We start from the raw sequence: 18,586 nt of genomic DNA on the forward strand, positions 1-18,586 counted from the left end.
TAATTATTTAATTTTAATCTTAAGTATTTGTATCAAAAATATTTCCAGAGAATGCACTTCTCCATGTGAGGCACCCGTTTATGGCAGAGAGGACCTCCCAGTGATGGTATTGGCTGTTTTCATCATTCTTCTTTTTCTTTGCTTTACTTCTCCTGAGTCTTTGTTACTATCTTGTTTTCCAGACACCCATCACTGCAATCCAACACCTTAGGACTATGTTTGCTATGTGGGGCAATTCATGGACATCTGGAAAGGGAGATCCCAGTAGTCTTGCACTACTTTGATGTCTGCTTAGCAAGAGGGACAGTCCTGGATTGCTTGGCCAGTCATTTAGCTAGGGGGCTTCCTGCAGGGATCAAGGGTGTTGCAGTAGGTCTACTTCCCCATGATCCAGGGACAGGGGCCCCAAGACTTGCTGTGATGCTTGTATACTGTCCGGGGTAGCCTTGTCATTCCACTCCTGTGAGGCAGTCATTGCTGGATGGCATGGCCAGAACCAATCAGCTAGTGAACTTGCCAGCAAGGGTCAAGAGTGTTGCAGTAGGTCTCGGGACAGGGTCCTGGGCTCACTGTAGTGCCCATATATCATCTGGGGTAATGTGCATTTCATTCCTGAGTGCAGTCACTGCTTTCAAGAAAGTGGGTGTCTATGTGTGGCTCCAAGTTGGGTGAGGAGTTCTGGTGATGAAATAAATCCTCCTGAGAATGAATACCTCTTCATCCTCTGGTTTATGAGGGCCCTCAACAACCCCCCCACCTCGTTCAGAAACCATATTATTATCAAGAGTAAACCAAAGTAAGAAACTAAAAACATCAGTAGTTGCAATAAATACACCACTGTTCTTAATATTGCACTGTAAATCTTAACCTCCAATTGAAAAAAATGTCTCTCTTCTTCATCCTGAAGAGTTGGCAGGATCCTCAAAATCTATAAAGAAATTGGGTTTAGGAGATATCCTTATTGACAATAGGACAATCAAAAAAATTACTCCTTGCAACATCTATCGGGGGGGGGGGGGGAATACCAATTACAGTTATCCTTACAAACCTTAAACTTTTCAAGAGGCGTAATATCAGAGTGAGACCTCATGTTTCTGATTGAGAGAACTGCTTCAAACTCATGGACCAAGGAGTGACATTCATAATTCTGATACGTAGGAATAGGCATTTTGTTCTTACCTGAAACATCATCTTTACTTTCAACAGACCAAAACCATCAGCATCTATCAAAGCAGGATATCTCAACTGTCCAGAAAGGCTCTACATTCCAAACCCATCATGGTGCTTTAAATGTCAGAAATATGATCATTCCAGGCTGCCTGTCATGGCTTTGCCATCTGTGTCCATTGTGGCACTATGATCATGAGAATGAAGACTAAGAGCAAAATATCAAAATGCTCTTACTGTGAGGGAGGTCACCCAGCATACTCTTGAATATGCCAAAGATGGAATAATGAGAAGGAGATATAAAAAACAGAACAACACAACACTTATTAGAAGGTAAAGAGGCAATATACCACAAAAGTGGCAGCAATATCTAGTAAATTCTTACATCAAGAAGGCAGCTGTCAAAAAAAAAAAAAAGTGTCAATACGGATCAAACCTATATGTCAAGCCTTCCTTATCATGATTGCAACATCCCTGAAGTTGCTTGTTGACTCTTGTCATCTTCTTTGATTGAGTAAAGGAGTCCAGTCGGTATGGAGACTCACTCCTGAGGAATACCAAAGATGGTCCCTGTACATGAAAATTCACTAATAAAATGAATAATGAAATGTCAAATTATTTTGACATTTCATTAGTACAATAGAAATAGTACAATATGACGATGTCTTGGATATTTTTCCTGATGAAAAAGAAATAATGGATACTGTACTGCTACTCAGTTCTCTCAAATTGCTGGCCTTGTTGGCCAAGTGGTTAGCATATTCGTTCTCCAACCAACAGGCTGCATGTTCAAATCTTGCCATGGGCATTGATGATTGTGGTTATCTCTGGGTGAGAAATAAATTTTATTGCCCAATGTAAGACCAATACTCTGCTTATTGGAGGTCTGAAGTGGTTTGAAAAAAGTTCCATGTTTGGTGTCTAGAGCAGGGTTTGTTTACAGACTATATAAAAAGAGATCGGTTCAAATACAAAAAAAAAAAATACGAAAATTGATTAAAAATAGAAAAAATCCTTAAAAATAGAAAAAAAAATGAAGGCAAAACTACTCAACACAGGAAGCCAGATGATACCACCAAATGGAAATAATGAAAACATTATACCATTAACAGTATGCATCATCTACCTCCTGCTGCAGTATCTCTCAAAGTGACTTTAATGAGCCTTACTTTTAAAGGGACATAACATTCTGTGGTGTAGTGATATAACAAAAAGCAGGGTAAGAGTTGTCGAGCATGCTTGACTGTCAAAATCTCTCCCTGCTAAACATATTAAGCAACACCTGCTTCAATACTACTATGGGTTCTCTGCTCTCATCTCCTCTTGCCAGTTTTTACATAAAAAATTTTGAAAAACAAGCCATAGACTCAGGCTCTCTCAAATCTTCTATCTGGCTAAGATATGTAGATGATGTGTTCTCTATTTGGCCCCCATGGCCCAGACACATTAGACTCCTCCTTCTGTCAACTCAATAGTCTACATCCAAGAATCCAGTTTACGATATCATCCTAGATACCTTAGTAACATGCCTTCTGAATGGTAACCTCTCCTTCACCGTATATAGAAAACCCACTCAGACAGGCAGATATATTCACAAACTTTCCCACCACCACACCCCTTAACAATATGGCACATTAAAACTCTAACTAGTGGAGTCTAATCTTTTCCAGTGGAATCTCCCTTTCAAGCTGAACTCAGCCATATACAACACTTTCCTACTGAATGGCTATAGTAATTACAGAATTAAAAAAAAAAAAAATTAAAAAATAATCAGTTCTTCCTTCCTCAGCCATCTCTTCAGAAGGATTCCAGAAATGCCATCACCATCCCCTACATTTGTGGCACATCAGAAAAAATAGCCAGGTCTTTAAAAAAGTACAACTTCCACACAGCTTTTATGCTCTACCAGAAATTTGCTACCCTTATCTGTTCTACCAAAGCTCAGCTCCCTCCTCTCTCAGTGCCTGGAGTACATAAAGTACCCTGTTCATGCAAGTTGGCTTACTTCGGACAAGCGAATTCTCCATGCTTGTTATGCTTGCTGCGCAAGCTCATTACTTGAGAAAGAAGTAATATTTATTTGTTAATAAATGCATGCATTTATAAGCATTTCATTTAGGCTTTTATTTTTGTAGACAGAAGATGTCTTAAGCTTGCGCGACAATAATTGAGCTTTGCATTGTGTATCGAAGGCCGATGCTTGCTCGTCTAGTCAAAGCTACCTTGGCTTGCTTGGTTGTCGGAGCTTCCAGGTCCTCGCTGCAGCACTGTGATTTCATGCATGTGCACAGCCATTTCATGTCATCTCACTCTGTTGCTTAAACACAGGCCATATGCAATCAATGTAGCTCTAGCCAGTGAGCTTCAGCCAGCCTCTACAGATGTGCATGTTGCTTGGGAAAATTAAGTTACAACCAACTTTTTATGATGATGTTATTGACCAGTTCATATAGAAGGACCATAGGGTAGAATTTGTATTCAAGTAGCTAAATTGAAAAAGATAGAATATCATTTGTAAAATAAATGTTGTATTTGTATGATTAAATGTACATAAATTTCTAAATATATAGTTTTAAATGGTCAGCAATTCATTATTCCGCTAATTAGACTTCAATCACACCTCGCACTTCCTGAATGATAACAAGAGCAAGCATGAATTTCAAGACCAGCATTTGCCCCTGTGCATCTGTAATCACAGTATTTGACACAACTCACAGGATCTCTTGGAAGAAAAACCACCATGCTCCACCATAGTAAATTTAAAAAGAAAAGACTGTTTTTGGATTCTGCAGTGGCACTCAGAAATCAGCCTAATTTAAGCAAAAATACAGATGCATAAAACGTCCCAAAAATTGGGAAACAATAATCGTCAGAGGTCCCAGTGTACATCTTAGGTTGCCTACAAATGCTCATAGAGGGTGCACTACCTAGATAGGACTTTAGTCACTCATGTGTTTCATTAAGTATTGTGTTGTGTGTGTGTGTGTCACAAGTGTTATTTGTACTCACTGAAGATGTCTCAGTGACAGATAAAATATTCGAAGCATTAAAATTAATTTTTAATACTTTCCTAGTGCTCAGCACTCCATTAAATCTCCAACATGATGCCTACCCAAACATTCACTGCAATATCCTTTGCTATATGCTCCATCTTCCGTTTTCTCACTTTCAAGTTGGAAACTAATGCCAATTTATTTGGGAATGATCACTTTTTCGTGATGTCCACCTTCCTGCATGTGTAATCATGCCCTCCATCATGGATATTATGATGGAAAAGCAAGCTTGCTGGCTCATCTCATCATTAGCAGAATTTGATTCAGTAATAGTCAGCTTTTCTTCCATCAACACAACAAACAGAAGGCATGAGTAGAACTGGTTATAGATATAAAAGTGAACTGCTGTGTTTATTTACAGATGCATCAGAAATAAGAGAGATGAAATGGTGCGCAAATTCACATGGAGAGAAGAGGCTAGGAATAAGAAAAGTCTCATTGACTATGTTATTGTTGATAGTGATGTTTTCTCCCTGGTGCAGGACACCAGAGTGTACAGAGGATTTGAAATTGGAAGTGATCACTATTTAGTCTTGAGCAGGATAAAATTGAATTTCATATTGAAAAGAATAAAATATAAGAAAGTTTTAAAGCGAATAAAAGTTGAGCAGCTCTCATATGTGAACTGTAGACTAAAATACAGAAGGATTATTGAAAAGAAAATGAAAGAGTTTGAGAACAGGAATCAAGCCTTGGAGATTCAGTGGCAAACTCTGAAGAAAACATTGATTGATTCTGCCAGAGAGGCATGTGGTGAGGTTGTGTGCAAGGATAAAAAAATCAGAACTCCCTGGTGGACACAGGAAGTTAAAGAGGCAGTGAAGGAAAAGAAGAAAGCATATCAAAAGTTCCTGGCAAATAAGTCAGCTTTTACTCTTACAGAATACAGAGACAAACGTAAGAAAGCTAAACAGTGTGTAAAACTAGCTAAACAAAAGTCATGGGAGGATTTTGGCAAGAATATAGAAAATAAATATCAAGAAGGTGGCAAAATATTCTGGAGGTTGTTGAAGAAGCTTAGGAATGGAGGAAAGAGTGCTGTAAAAGGAGTTAGAGATGATAAAGGTGAAATGAAAACGGGAGAAAAAGATATCCTTGAAGTATGGAGTAATTACTTTGAAAAACTGCTAAATGAAACAAGCAGTGATGAAAGCACAGTGATAAAAAAACACTGACCAGGCATGCAGTCAGGAATCCATATCCATACTTGAAGTAGAAAAAGCCATCAAAGGCTTGAAATGTGGAAAGGCAGCAGGAGTAGATGATATTCGACCAGAAATGCTGAAGTATGGTGGTATAAAAGTCTTACAGTGGCTGCCCTGCATAGTTCAGAAAGCCTGGACAGAGGGACGAATTCCCGATGATTGGAGTAGAGCTCTCATAGTACCCATATATAAAAAGGGAAATAAAACTGAATGTGAGAATTACAGAGGTATTTCCCTACTGAGTGTTCCTGGCAAGATCTATGCAAGTATACTTGAGAAACGGTTGAGAAGAATTGTGGAAGAAAAGCTTGGTGAAGAACAAGCTGGATTCAGGCCAAATAGAGGCTGTCAGGATCAGATCTTCACTTTACGACAAATAGTCGAGAAAGCCTGGGAATATAACAAAGATCTGTATTTAAGTTTTGTCGATTTGGAAAAGGCATATGACAAGGTGCCAAGAGAGAAGCTATTCAATACGCTGCAGTTATATGGTGTCAATGGGGCATTATATCAAGCAATACTTAGTCTTTATTTGAGTTGTAAGTCAGCAGTTAGAATTGAAGGAAGTACAGGAAGATGGTTTAATGTTAAATCTGGTGTGAGACAAGGATGAACATTATCCCCTCTGTTATTCATTATCTATATGGATCACATTATGAAGGAAAGTGGTATTAAACCTGATATCAAAATTGGAGATGTTAATGTCATCTCTTTGCTTTATGCGGATGATGTTATACTTCTAAATAAATCCGCTACAAGTCTGCAAGATTCTCTGACTAAATTGAATAGCTGTTGTAATAGATATGGTATGAAGGTCAGCAATAAAAAGACAAAGACAATGAAAATAGGCAGAATCATTGATAATGTCAACTGTGTTGTGAATGGAGAACCTGTGGAACAAGTAAAACATTTCAGCTACTTAGGCATGATTTTTACTGAACGTGGCAAATTAAATATAGAAATAGACAACAGAATCAGCAAAGCTGGTATGGTGGGAAGTCAATTGAATAAATTCATATGGAATAAGAGAGAAATTAGTCTTTAGACTAAATTAGCTGTATACAAGACAGTGTTCAAACCAGTTTTAACTTATGGATCTGAGAGCTGGGTCAGAAGTAAAACACTTGACCAAAGATTAGAGACCGCAGATATGAGAGTCCTGAGAAAGATTCGAGGCGTGAACAGATGGCATCAATGGCAATATCATATTAAAAATGAGGATATTAGGAAAGAACTTGACATTGTTAGCATCCAGGAATGCGTTAGCAGAGCTAATCTCCGGTGGTATGGTCATTTAAATAGAATGGGAGAGGAAAGATTAGCAAAACAAGTGTTCTCTGCTAGGTTGGCAGGAAAACGACCCAGAGGAAGACCAAGATATAGGTGGATTGATACGGTAGAACGTGCCTTAGACGATAGAAATATAAGATCTGATAATGTTGGAGTCTTGACAAGTAACAGACTGATTTGGAGGAAAATTGTAGATAGGAAGTTAGTAATGATGTAATTTTTTCATGTAGTACTGTCATATCCTGTACACCCCTTGAGGGTACATGGCAGGAATTTGATGATGATGATGAAATGGTTTCGCTGATTGTCACCCAAACATTGTTGGAATAAGTGAAACATGGTTAGATAAGGATGATATCCTGATGGGAATAGAAATGGAAAGGTATGTTTTTTATGAGGATAAAACGACAAGTAGGGAGGGACAATGGGGAAGTGCCACTGATGAAAGCATTGAAATTCTCTCTGCACAAAGAGGAGATGTAAGAGGGGAAAAAGTGGTAGTGCTTTTGAAGCAGTGTAGTGTGAGGTGAGATTGATAGAATGATATATTTAGTTGGACGTTACTGTAGCCCTTGACATTGGATGATGGTCATGAAGAAATATATAAGCAATTTGGCTTAGTGTACAGAGGAAGGGCTATCACTGCGGGTGATTTTAATTATGGCAACATAGATTCGAATGAAGAAATAGCTTTTGGGTATAAAGAAAACAAATTTCTTGTGTTCTCAAGTCACAACTATCTTAGGCAAAATGTAAGGAAGGGCATGTGGGGATCAAGAATCCTAAATCTAATCACTTCATCAGATGATGCAATTGTGAGTGGGGTGTTATATTTTCCTCAGTTTGTTCCATGAAGTGATCACCTGAGTGGTGGTGGCCATCCATATGGAGACATGTGTTAAAAAAAAGGTTATACATGGAACTACTGTACAAGGCCACTGATTAGGAGACAGTTTTGAGCAATAGCATAGAATGAGGTGTTAAGTAGAAAGGAAGTACATGCTGCTTGAGAACTAACCAAGACATATTGAACATCATCAGCATTGTTAAATATCTCTTGGTTTCAAAATATATATAACTTAATTTCTTGGTTTCTCCAGGTGTGAAATAAATGAAGGGACCAAGCACAAAATCTGGAAGAAGATACTATGGGGGCAACACAAGATAAATAATGGTAACAGTCAGTTGCATGAGAAGTATAAAGAGCAGACTAGGAAGGTGGTTCAGCAAAACTGCATTAAGAGCAGAAATTAGCAAATCAGGTCAAAAAAAATCCTAGAGTTTTCCAATATGTGGATAGTAGAAGGAAGATCATCCATTAACATCATCTTACCATAATGTTAATGGATGAAGAGATGGGGATTGGTAACTACTGCATCAGACATTCTTGAGCTATTTAGTGAATAATTCATTAGAGTGTTTTATCTTCCTCAGTGTGAAATCTGGAGAAACTTAAGTATAGTGGAAATGGGAGAGGATAGCTGACTTGGTAGCAAACATGAGGTATATGAGGAATTAAATAAGTTTGATGTTGGTAGCGCAATTGGATTTGATGACCCCTTTGTCTGGAGGGAATGCCCCAGGCTGCTGGCTGCAGCCTTGGCACACCTGTTTAATAAATCTTGCAACAGCCAGGTCCCAAGGGAATGGAAAGAATATAAAATTATTCCACTTCACAAAGGTAGTAATAAGGCTGTGGCTACAAATTATAGGCCAATTGTATGTCTGTTATGGTTAAAGTATTGGGCAGATTAGTGAAAGGTGGAATACAGAAATAGGTTGTTCACAAAAGTATTCTGGTTATTCTGTGTAATTGTCAGCAAGGGCTTGTTAAAGGGAAGTCAGGTCTTACAAATTTTGCTTATAGCAAGGTGACGAATGCATTGGACAGGGGATATAAATATACTGCGATACATTTAGATTTTGAAATGTTTTTGATAGATCGCCACACAATACCAGTAAATAAATTGCAACAAATGATACTGGATAACAGACTGGTGAGTTGGATATGTGACTTGCTGTCAGATAAGTATCAGCAAGTGATATGTGGATGTAGTATCCTAAAAGAGGAAAGTCACTAATGGTGTGCTGCAGGGGTTTGTTTTGGGGCCATTGTTGTTGCTTGTATATTAATGATATTGTGATGTGTTTAATTGGAGATGTCCAACTGTTTCCTCATTGTTATTCCCAATTTTGTAGTCGAGTGGATATTGTGGCCTTACAGTATGACTTGAATAGATTGTGAGTCAAGTGATAGGGCAAGTGAGTCACATCAGTTTAGTGTTGTAAAGTGTGAGTTGAATTTGGGTAACAATGGGATGCAAAGTGTACACTTGAGAAATTTTGAACACGATAAGAGGCAATAAGAGATCTAAGGATAGTAGTGGACAAGGGCCTGAAGTTCAGGGATCACATTGCACAAGTTGTGAAATCTTCACTTCAGATTATGTTAGTGATGTATAGGATCTTGATGCACAGAATGAAGAGGTATGGTTCCACTGTTTAAGGCCTTGACCAGGCTTCATACGAATTATTGTGCACATATTTTGTCTTCTGGTTTTCGTGCTGATAAGGATATATTAGAAAAGGCCCAGAGAAGATTCATGAAGGTGGTAACTGGTCTTTGGAATGTGGATATGAAGACAGATTGAAAGAATGCAATTTGCAAAACCTCATGAATAGGAGGGAGAGGGATAATATTTCAGACATATACATCTTTATCAGGAGTTATTACTTGGTTGACATGGATGAAATTTTTCATGGAATGGGAGATGTGGGGGGGGGGGAGAACAAGAGGCCATCCCTGGAAACTGTATAAGGAAGGAATAGAGTAGGTGAATGTACAGTGAGAGGATATTGTCTTAGACATGTTGCCTATACAAAGGGCATCTTGTCTCTATGACATAATGTGGCTTTGATAGTGTCCATCATGATACAAGTAGTCAAAAGGTGTCACACATCTGATTTCTTTATCAGCTAATAAAGCATAATTTTTTGTATGCGCTAATTTTGCCGAATTTATACTATTTATGGATTGTAGACATAGCCAGCTTATTGTAGATAAGCTGGCTATGTCTGTCGGTACATGCAACTTGTGCCATGGCAACTCGGTTACCCAGCTTCAACTCTCTTTCACTCACTCAGTAAACATTACTATCTCCAAATACTTGTCCTTCTCTGTTCAGAGGTAGCCTTGTTCTTTCATCAAATCCACTCCCAATATTTGGAATGGATTTGATGAGCACTGATTTTCACTGTCATGCTATTCATGATCACCACTCATCTCCTGAGCTCTGCTATCATTCCAAGGCAATAACACACCAATCCTCTCCTCACTCTCTTCTGCTGCACATTTTCTCACTTTACTCTCAAATCTTTTAGAACCTGATTGATGCCTTCTCTCTGATTATTCCCTATTCCTTCCAACTATCAGTATTATTCTGTATACATTTTGAGTTCTCTTTATTTCCATATTCACACTCTTAAACCGGTGGCCGGAAAATTCGCTGTAAACATTTTCAGCATAAAACATTTTCGCTGTAAGACATTTTGCATTAATTTTTGTAAGTAATCAATGGATGATAAAGGGTATTATAAAATCATTAAAAAGACAAATCTTTATTAAGATGAATGTCAGTGATACATAATATAATGAAATAATTTAAAATTGTGCAAATTAAAAGAGATGCTATGTAGATAATTAACTTTTTGCTGCTGATCGTCAATTCAACATATCCATCAGTATTATCACTCATTAAAAGAAATGCTAATGCTGTGAGGCATTTCATTTTCTGTTGAATTCAGCATCTGTTTGATAGTGTAACTTCAAACCAGTGGCAACAATTTTACGATAACGATTTTGTGCCATATAAAATAAACAATCTTTTATAGTTGTAAGCACGTAAGCCCTTTAAGTCATAGAATAATCTGCTGTAAGTTAATTCTGATTTGCCAGGAAGCAAAGGAAAAAGCCACCATGGAATGGAATCCTTGGAGGTCTCATGCCAGTCCCAAGCCCGGATAAAGGAGGATGGTTGGTCAGATGAGTGTCGATGCTCTGACTGTAAAGAAAAAACATGATTGTTATCTGATGTCTATACAATCAACAGCTACAACATGCCAGCTTGGACGTCGCCCAGATCAACAAGGTCTGTGATACCAATCGAGTGATCGGGGGTTGGATCGAAAAGTGGGATACCAAAAGGGAACAGAAACTGAAACTAACAGAACTATTATCAGTAGGAACATGGAATGTACGGAAATTTTGGATGTCAGGAAACTAGAATTACTTCGCGAGGAAATGAAGAGATATCAGTCTGATATACTAGGACTGGGGGAGATGTGATGGACATCATCATGAGAGATAAATGGATGGGAAGTCATATGTTCAGGGCTTGACATCAAGCACGAAGGGAGTTGGCTTCCTCCTTAACAAAAGAGCTAGAGAGGCACTGTTAGACTACAAACTAGTCAATGAACGAATCATAGCAGCAAGATTTCAAGCAAAACCATTTAATATATCAATAGTCCAGATATATGCACCCACATCTGACAGCACAGACGAGAATATTGACTTATTTTATAAAGATCTGACAGAGACAATAGAAACAATCACAAAGCGAGACGTACTAATTATTGAAGTAGATTGGAATGCCAAAGTCAGAATAAATAATGATGTTTGGGAAAGAGTCATGGGAAAATATGGTTTCGGAGAAAGAAATGAACGAGATGAAAAAATGTTAGAATTTGCTGTGGACCATGAGATGATGATCTGTAACACAAGATTCCAGCAAAAGGAGTGTAGAAAATGGACGTGGTGATCAAATGATGGGAAAACCAAGAACATGATTGATATGATTAAAAGAAGATGGATAATATCAGTACAGCAGTGTCGAACTTTTCAAGGAGCAGATATAGACCTGGATCATAGTTTAGTGATTGCAAACATCAAGTTGAAATTAAAAAGAAAATATAAACCCCATCATCAGAAATGAAGAGATACAACAAGAATAAGTGAAGCAGAAATAGGAAGAAGGTGCAGAACAGTGTTAGAGGAGAAACTTAAAAGCGTGGCCAAAGAAAAAAATTCCAATCTAAGAGTGAAAGGAGTAATGAAGGCAATAGATGATGCAGTTGAAGAAACAGAAGAAGAGAAGATCAAGAAGAAATAGATTATACAAGAAACACTGAAGTTAGTACAGGAGAAAAGAATGTCGAAGATAAGAAGGGATACATCAGAATAAATAGAGGAGCAATATAGAAGAAAGTGTAATGAGGTGAAGAAAAAAAAAAAAAAAAGCAGCAATCAGCTGGATAGGATGAAATGGTTAGAATCCCAGTGCAATAATACAGAATTCTTGTAGAAAGGGTTATATGTTGGTAACACATGACTATTAAATTTGCAACGTGAATATAGAAAGTAACACGTGACTAAGGAATTTGCAACGTGAATATAGAACGTATTCATTGAAGTTTCTTTTAATTAATATTCCAGTATACGTTGCAAATTTCTTAAATAATTTAATAGCAATAATACAGAACAGTACTATGGAGAGCCTAAAACTAGGGAGGTGTACAAAATGATAGAACCATTAATAGAAGGTGGCAACCAATACAGACCACAGCTAAAAAAAAATGAAAAAGGCAAAATATTGATGAATAAAGATAAAATTGTACAGCAGTGGACAAGTTACTGTAGTGAGTTGTATGAAAAAAAAAACTAGATTTAGATAGCTTTGGAAAACTGACTGAAGAATTAAAGCAAATATCAGCACCAGGTAATGAGTACGATATGGAATTACTCGATTGGTATTGTGGACCTTGTTGATCCAGGCTACGTCCAAGCTGGCATGTTGTAGCTGTTGATTGTATAGGCATCAGATAACAGTTGTGTTTTTTCTTTACAGTCAGAGCATTGACACTCATCTGTCCAATCATCCACCTTTATCCAGGCTTGGGACTGGCATGAGACCCCTAAGGATTCCATTCCATGGCTGCTTTTTGCTTTGCTTCGTGCAAATCAGAATTGAATTACAGAAGATTATTCAGTACCTTAAAGGGCTTACGTTCATCATTAGATCCAAAAACATTAATTGTTGACTTCGAGAAAGCAATTATCAATGCTTTTTCTAACATATTTACATCAACAACTATAACAGGTTGTTTATTTCATATGTACAAAATCGTTATTGCAAAATTGTTCCCATTGGTTTGAAGTTACGCTATCAAACAGATGCTGAATTCAATGAAGCATTTGCATTTCTTCCAATGAGCGATGTTACTGATGGATTTGTTGAATTGACGATCTGCAGCAAAAAGTTAATTATTTACACAGCATCTCTTTTAATTTGCACAATTTTTAAATGATTTCATTATGTTATGTATCACTGACATTCACCTTAATAAAGATTTGCCTTTTTAATGATTTTATAATACCCTTTATCATCCATTGTTATTTACAAAATTTAATGCAAAATGTCTTATAGCGAAAATGTCTTGTAGCAAAAATGTTTAAGCCAAATTTTCATAGAACCCTTAAACCATAGTAGTACCTTAATACTATAGCCTAACTGAAATAGAGAGCCTATTTCAGTTAAGGGGCTCTGTATTTCAGTAATTCTTCGTGCCTTTTGTGATGTGACACTTCTTGGCAATTTGTATGGTAAAGTATAACCTCTGCATCACTGCAACCTGGGTATTTACATTTTGGGTCTGCTCTCACTGATGAGACCTCAACAAAGGTCAAAATTGGTGTGTGGGTAGTGACCCCCCCCCCCTTCCCCCATAACATATAACATCATACATATCTGCTAGGAGATGTGTTTAACATTATAGGAAATACTTAGGATAGTGATCAGAGCTTCTCCACCTTTACTACAAGTTGCCCCTGCCATGAAAGGTTTACTTACGCTTGGATCCAGCTGAAACTTTTATACTTTCTATATTCGGCATGAAGCTCTTGTAGTTTCTCTATTCGGCTTTGAAATAATGTTGGATTCAATATCCACGTAATTTGAATAACTATCTTAAGATGTTTAGTATTATGCTTCAAGTTTTATGATATAGTAGGTCTGTCATTTAAAAAAAAAATGTACTACTATCATATCCTGTATACCCCTTCAGGGTAAATGTCAGTAATTTGACGATGATGATGAAAGAAAAAAAAAAAACGCACATTTGTTATTGCTTTATGCTGTTGCTTTATTTATTGTGCTTGTTGATTTGATTGGCCCTCTGGTTGGCAAGCATAATGTTCAATAATCCTCAAAGATATTCAACTTAACATTTAATTTCACTGCTCGGTAACATCAGTTATTTCCATAAAATCTGCATAATGAGTTCTTGCAAGCTTTTAAGCCTGCTTACGTTCTTCATACATAATATCAAGAGAACCCCAGGGATTTTAAAGCCTCATTGTTGATGATGCAATTTTCACACACACACACACACACACACACTCTTTGTCTGTCTCTCTCTCTCTCTCTCTCTCTCTCTCTCTCTGTGTGTGTGTGTGTGTGTGTGTGTGTGTGTGTGTGTGTGTGTGTGTGTGTGTGTGAGTGAGTGAGTGAGAGTGACATCTGGAGGAAAGCCAATGACAGACGTTAGGCCTACCCAGTAGCAGATTGGTAATGGCTGATGATATACAGGGTGTTCGGGATAAATTTGACAGTTTCGTAAGGAAAAAGAAAATCTTCTTTGTATCTATTAAATTTAATGAATTGACAAAAAAACATTACAGGCAGAGTTAATTACAATACTATCAACAAGATTTACTCAAAATAACCACCATTAGCATCGATCACAGCTTCAATTCTGCTTCGGAACCTCGAACAAGCTGATGCTACAGTCTCCCTGGGAAGGGCCGCAAAAACTGTTTTAATTTTATCCATTAACTGGGCTTTTGTATTACTGGAAGTGCGATTGGTGTCTTTTTCAACTGCGCCCCATACAAAATAATCCATGGGGTTAAGGTCTGGGGAGTTTGGAGGCCAAACATTTGGACTGGTGAAGTCGTAGAAATTTTCAGACAACCATTTTTGACTTTTCCCAGAGGTGTGGCAAGGGGCCGAATCCTGCTGCCATACATACGGCCTACCATTGGCTACCCTTGTTATCCAGGGCTTGACTACAGTTAGCAACTCCACGAACAAAGCCCGAATTCCAATGCCAGGGTTCTTCAACACCTGTTCCTGCAGATTTGCGAGGAATTCTGCTGTACGAACGCAATCAGATCGTCTGCTAGGGATCTTTCTTCTTGCTACATCCTCGTAGTCACCATTGCAAGTCTCTAGTTCATGCCTGATTGTTTTTACTGTATTCAGGGAGCATTGGGCAGCAGTCATAATATCCTTATTTTGATGGCGGGCACGAATCATCATGATACAAGTTATTCTCTTCCATGATTCAGGTGGGTTCCAGCTATCCATCCTTTCTGACATCTTGTATATGAATGAAGAAGGGTCCAAACTTTTAAATGAAGAGAAGTGTGTGTTAATACATGTAACTTACGGAAAAATATAATTAATTATAAATATGTCAAATTTATCCCGAACACCCTGTATATGCTAACAAGAGACTAGGTTGAAGTGTGTTGTGAAGGATGACATTGCAAGGTAGCAGTGGATGACATATGGATATATGAAAATTGATACAAAAATATAAATAGAAATGTTAATCAGTACTTGTAAGCTACATGTAATATAAGCATTGTAATGCAATGGAGCATGTAGGAATAAATTACCTCCTGATAGGGTTACTATTGGGAGGAAAACGCAAAACACACACACTCTCTCTCTCTCTCTCTCCAGTTTTCATGTATGTAACTCCTCTGCTATCATCAACGGCACTCTGCCTCCTTTTCTACCGTTCCTATCTTAACATAATACATCATACTCAAGTATCTGTCTCTATTCCCTTCAGGATGTCATTCTCATCCAACAGTGTCTCACTTACTCCAACAATTTTTGGGTGAATTCACACAATCAGTGGAACAATTTCATTCCTCTTATTTCTGCTCCTGGCATTCATAAACAAACAGTAGTACATTTTTGGGTCTCTAAGAAGTCCTTCTACTACTACTTTTTAGCTGAGACTCTGCCACACTTTCCCTTAACCTCGAATCTCTCTCTCTCTCTCTTATATTGCATTCACATTCACTCCTTTTCCTCATTCACACTACTTACCTCTCCATTCATAAGTTCATTGTCAATCTCTCCTACCCTAATCTCCTGCTCTTCCACATCATGTTTTACTTCCTTGGATCTTCTACTTACTGCATTCATTACTCTCTCTCTCTTTTGCAACAACAGCTTCTCTAGTTGACTCATACCAGACCCACTTAAATGCAGCACGACACTCTTATATAGATCCACCTGTCTCTCAGACTCATCCCACTTATTCACAAGTTACACTCCTTTTCAAATCTCACAGCTATGCTAACATACTCTCCACGAACCTTGCTCTATCCCCATCACTGTTATACCTGAGCAACACACTTGCTATCCTTCCTAAACACTATTATCTTTTACTCTCCTCAGCAGCTTCCTGACATCTATTTTCACATTCTTTGTTCCCACTACCACTATCAACTCTTGCTTGGTGACTCTTCATATCCAACACATCAATCACTCTGCTCATTCTACCACCAGGAAAACAAACCTTGTACAACTTCAAGAATTCACTACACCTGTAATAATTTATTCTCCATACAGTGCCACTCTCAAATCATAGGTTATAGCCTTCACGTGGCCATCTTTCCTTCCTCACTCTTTCATGTATATCTGCAGTTCTCCTGAATTCAGTTAATTTAGTTTTCCTAAATTAACTGAATTCATACACTTCATTTCTTGCCTCATTTTCACCAGTTCTGCTTTTGAGTCTTGAATCACTTTCCGCTGCTGTTTGCACTTGCTGTCAGTTATACTCTTTAACTTGCTGTTAGTCTTGCTCATTTTCTTACCATCAGCCACACACTCTTTCTCCCCTTCAGTATTGCATGCTGTCTTACTGCCAGTTTCACCATCAGTCTCACTCACTTTCATTCTTATGCTCTATGCTGCCTTTCACCCTTTGTCAGACATAACTTACTCCACATTCTCTACTTTGATTCAAAAATGTCTCATAGAATATTACACTAAGTGAACCAATAAGAGAAGTTAACAAATATTGGTATGCAAGAGCATACCAATATTGTTTACTTCTCTTATTCCACCTCTCTACATAAACATCCTCATTGTCTCCCTGTGCATGTATATTACATTCATTGGAATATATTATCTCAAAAAAAATCCACCCTAGTAATGTTATCTGTCTTTCTGCCAATCTGCATAACAATCTCTCTCTCTCTCTCTCTCTCACCAGTATTCTTGTCTCAGAACAGTGAATGAAGAAACACACAAAACCTAATCAATAAAGGATGTGAAACTCAACTATCATGCAATGGAATTCACTTTAGAACTACACAGTGTTGTTACATAGTAAATATAAAGTTTAATAAAGTTTAACTTATTTTGTTGTAGTCCTTACAATTATTACCTTCTTACAATAACTGTTCTGACAGAATTCAATAGATGATGACGATTGCATATTTTTTTACTTTCATTTAATTTAACCTCTGACTCAAAATTTCCTAATCCCATTTATTAACATCCATTTGTTGTATTTACTGGTCTCCAAACATTGATAACCACTCAGACCTCTTAACACGTTCGCTGCCACGCTCCTCGGGCAAGGTCACTACAAGTAATCTCGTAGCCGGCTTATCAGACAGAATTTTTTTTCATACACCAATTATGAGTAATCTCATATAACTCGCGTCTCGTATCACCCCACCTATATATTACATGCGCTGACGACTGTGTTTATTGCGTCTAGTCTCTAAAAACCTTCAGTTTCGCCATGACCAGTAAAAGAAAACTTACTGATAAAGAATTAGAAGCTTACGCTAATATGAGCGATGATGAATTTAATGAATTCATCATCGCAAATGGAAGGATAAGAGGAAAGTTCTTTCCATTTTAAATGTGCACAAATTTGAAATGGTTGAAGCGAAAAATTGGAATGGTAAAATTCACTTAAAACCAAATATCGTTAGGGACTATAATTTGGGTATGTCAGGCATCGATCTTTCTGGTCAAATGCTTTCTTACTATTCTGCCTTACGAAAGATAATTAGATGGCTAAAGAAATTAGCAATATGCATTTTTGATATATACATACAAAATGCACATCAATTTTATAATATAATTACTGAAAACGCAATGACTGCGTTAAAATTTAGAGATCAATTTATCTCAGCTTTTGTTGGAATGGATGAGCTTACAGCATCAGAGAATATCAGGAGGAATCGGGATCTTCATTATTTGGAAATTTTACCCACCTACAGAAAAAAAAGAATCGCCCGACAAAGCCATGCTGAGTATGTACACCAAACAAACAACGACGCGAAACACGTTATTATTCTCCTGTTTGCCAGGAAAAACCACCATTGTGCGTGGAAAATTGTTTTAAAGTGTATCATTCATAATTTGAATAAATTGGTTTTTATTTTATTGATTTCATTTTATTATTTTTATTGATTTTATTAGTTTTAATTTGATTTACAAATTACCGGTTAACTCGTGCGTGACATAGGAGGTCGGTAATCGACATACGAGTATATTCGTAGTTAGCTTCTGAGGCACATATATAATATACTATATTTTAGCTGAAATTATTTCACTTCTAGCAAACCCCCAGATGTGCTCTCCACTTTATTCACAAGCGAAGGGTACAATTAAGGGTTAACTTGTGCTTGGTATTGGAGGTCGGTAATCAACATACGAGTATATTCATAGTTGGCTTGTGAGGCTCATATACCAACTACGAGCATAC

General features: G+C 37.5%; 1 protein-coding gene across 4 annotated transcripts in view; it reads left to right on the top strand.

Moving 5' to 3' along the window:
• Positions 1-18,586, top strand: part of LOC150099115 (coronin-2B-like) — a 565,643-nt gene that overhangs the window by 125,723 nt on the left and 421,334 nt on the right. The window lies entirely within an intron of this gene.

This window comes from Typopeltis vanoorti, chromosome 15, assembly GCF_054136105.1.
Source record: "Typopeltis vanoorti isolate ZY-2024b chromosome 15, IOZ_Tvanoo_1.0, whole genome shotgun sequence".
In the NCBI taxonomy this organism is placed as follows: domain Eukaryota; kingdom Metazoa; phylum Arthropoda; class Arachnida; order Uropygi; family Thelyphonidae; genus Typopeltis; species Typopeltis vanoorti.